The sequence below is a fragment of the Lactuca serriola genome, chromosome 7 (assembly GCF_051521515.1).
Source record: "Lactuca serriola cultivar US96UC23 chromosome 7, Lser_US96UC23_V15, whole genome shotgun sequence".
In the NCBI taxonomy this organism is placed as follows: domain Eukaryota; kingdom Viridiplantae; phylum Streptophyta; class Magnoliopsida; order Asterales; family Asteraceae; genus Lactuca; species Lactuca serriola.
Window position 1 is genome coordinate 43837776 of NC_136414.1, and position 3781 is coordinate 43841556.

The window sequence follows — 3781 nt, forward strand, 5'->3', positions numbered from 1 at the left end:
TAACACACAAAGGCACTTTTAGCTCCAAAAACACCCACGCCAGCTTAGAACGAAGGTTGGCTTCCTTTTAGGGTTTCACTCAATCAAATGGTGGCTGAGGATAAGGCCATAGCCTTCTTTATATAGGGTTGAACTCTAAATTAGGGTTTTGCATCTTGGCCGGTTACGCCCAGCGTAACGTTGGTACACCCAGCATACTTCATGGAGTCCGCGTTTATTATAAGCGAATGAGTACGCGCAACGTACTCCTTAGCAACATTTTCCATTTAGGGGCTTCTTTTGACAATTTGGAGAAGAGGACGGGTTTAACAGATATACCCAATTTCCCGGATGTTACAATTCTCCCCCACTTGGATTAGATTTCGTCCCCGAAATCGCTCCTTGCCATACATAGATCGAACCCAACTACCCGAGCTGCACTACCGAAGGTCCTTGAACCATACAACAATCACTTCCACAGATACTCGATCCCACCAGGGTCTCTTGACCTAAAAGGGCAGACTCAACTGCCGCTGCAGTACACAATCTAAATCTTCAGAGTTTGAAAACTCGTGTGGTCTATCTCCCTGCCAGATCATACTCGAATCATCATCCTGTTAACCGCTCGCCGACTAACAGACTCTAAGAACACTCTTCCAATCCTGATTCCCTGCTCGATCCCGATCACAATTTCGAAAGGACGGAAAGATAAAAATATCCCTCTTTCTCCAGGACCTACCGCAAGCACCAACATCAAGATTCATCAGAGGGGATGAACCCAAAACTCTAATCTTGGACACCAGAAAATGATCATGCTCGCTTGGGAATATTCTCTGACTTTTATAAGCCCGATAGATGAACCTCATGCTCACCCATCCCATAACCAAAAAGGTTTCACCGATTCCCATCTTAATTACGGTCTCAACTCTTCGTGATGCACAAGTCACGCAGTTCGCTTTCCCTCAAGCGAACACTACACTCTATTTGAAGATTGAATCACCCCTAAACTCTGTTGATTACTGCTCAATAGTTCCGTGCATCCCGCTACACCTCCAGAACTAAGGCCCTGACCTTCTAAGACACTCGATGACGAACAATACCCCTCACATGGAACCCACCTTCGATTCTAGAATCTCATCTCGTCTATCCAACACACCACCAGGACTCAACTCAACTCGATAGTTTGGTCCGACCCGTAGTTGGAACCACTCGTCCCAAAGACCGACTCAACTCATGACTCGTGACTCACAACCCATGCGTACTTCACTTATCCAATTCCTTCGGATTGCGATGTCTACACCTTACCCAGAATATAATGATTCCCGATCATTGAGGAGACCCCAGTCTCACCCCTGGTCCGACCACCAGGCTCCCAAAAATCCATAAGTTAGGGCTACTCAAGCCTAAAACTCTTCTGTGTCATGCTCTGATCAAGAGTGCTTCATCGTGACAACCTCTTGCTAACTAATGCGTACTACGGCTCCCCATAGCATCACAACAACCTCCTACTGACTAGCGAGTACTACGGCTCCCCATAGCATCACAACACCCCCTCTCTGACTAGTGAGTACTACGGCTCCCCGTAGCATCACAACACCCTCTCTCTGACTAGTGAGTATTACGGCTCCCCGTAGCATCACAACACCTTCTCTCTAACTACTGAGTACTACGACTCCCTGTAGCATCACAACACCCTCTCTCTAACTAGTGAGTACTACGGCTCCCCGTAGCATCACAACACCCTCTCGCTAACTAGTGAGTACTACGACTCCCTGTAGCATCACAACACCCTCTCGCTAACTTGTGGATATTACAGCTCCCCGTAGTATCACCATACCTCTTTACACTAACTCATTAAACTGCAGCTCTTCGCAGTCTCACCCCACTAACTCTTACCACTTCACAATTTCATCCTCAGCTCGACGCCACACTGCGATCATTACTCATGATCTGCGGACCATCCATAGATAGGTGCACTCACCTATCCGAATTATGCACCACTAACTGACGACAATCGTCATAACAAAACACCTTTCCTTGCTGCAATCCATAGCCTTAGATAATCAACTTGCCGTCTCAACTCACGACCCCAAAATTATCTGAAACCCAAGACGTTAAATTCGGATACCTCGATACACCACCCTAGAACCTCACGATGTCTCGCCTCAGCCACTGATCTTCCTGATATACAACCTGAAATTCGAAATATTTCAAATTTTCACTTTGAAATATGGAGGGATCGTAAACGAACTAGAACATATTGATGACAATCTGAAACTTCTTCCTATCACTCATACCCAAGCCAGAATACTCATAATGACTTTGAAATTGGTTGACTAATCAACTCCTGCCCTTCCCAAACTGCATAACAGCCCAACATTAGACCAACATTCCTCAACCAACAAATTACCCTACGAGCCAACCACCTTGATCTCATCATTATAACCTCAAAGAATTCCTATCCACCACAAGGTCTCCGACCAATGGTCACTTGCCGTGGATCCATTCAGCCTTTACCAAACATATTCCTCATGCATTATCTCGCTCTATACCTCACTTCAAACACCAATAACCCTGATCACATGAATCCGCATCGCAGGTCTCTATATCCAGATCTCTAACCGATCTCGAATAGATCGCTGGTCCTCTCAACAAAATACCCGGTACTCCCGTACTTAGGGTTCGAACCATCACCAATTGGTGCACCAACACTCTATCCCACAGACTGTCTCCGCCAGCAACATCGCACCCTATCCCGCAAGGTGCTACGCAACGCTCGATGATCTCCTTGACAAAGATCAAACAACTTCAAATACCCAAATCTCATAGGAAATCCTCAGAACTTACCACCATGACCGCCTCTAGTCATTCAGAATCTCACATCATACCCTCACCGGACCTCCCAAATGTCCAGTATTAACCCTGACTCCTAATATGGAAATAATGAACTATCATACTCTTCATCCTCAACTCCTCGTCCAACGCTCTGACACGTCCCTTATCATATTAGCAGAAACCACATTTCCACTCTCTATACCCATCAAAGACAATAAGAGTCACCACCCTGACATACTCCTCTTGATCGTCCAATGCTGCAGCTAACACATGCACTACTATACTCCAATAGGGTGTATCTTGGTCCTTGACCAATCTCAATCCCCACTGACAACCTGCTCAAGCTATATCATTCCCTTGCGACAGACCTACTGCCAGATACTCTGATTGAAGATCACCATCAATGCGATCCCACAAGACTCACCCCCAACTCATAAACCAAAACCTCAAAACCTTCTTACGTCTCCTTCTGGAAACGGAAATAGCACCACTCGGGTTACAGAAGGTGACATCTCTACTATCGGCCGGTTGCCCAGATCAGACCGTATTCTTCCATAACGTACCGTTACTACTCATCTCTGAGTCTTGCAACTCTATTGGCATATCACCAACAATCCCTCGGAGCTAACTCGATTTCCCTATCAAGGGATGCTCCACTAAAACTCGTTCGCCCTGGCCTTCTGGGCCCACATCCTATCTCATCCGATCATAGAATAACCCAAACACAACAGGATAACTGGAAAAGCACAAACACTATCCGCTACGAAGCATGGTACTCGAACCATGACATCACCTCTCGCTCTGCTGCCGATCATGGTACCCAAACCATGACATCACCTCTCGATCTGCTACTGATCATGGTACTCGAACCATGGCATCACCTCTCGCTCTGCTACTGATCATGGTACTCGAACCAAGACATCACCTCTCGATCTGCTACTGATCATGGTACTCGAACCATGACCTC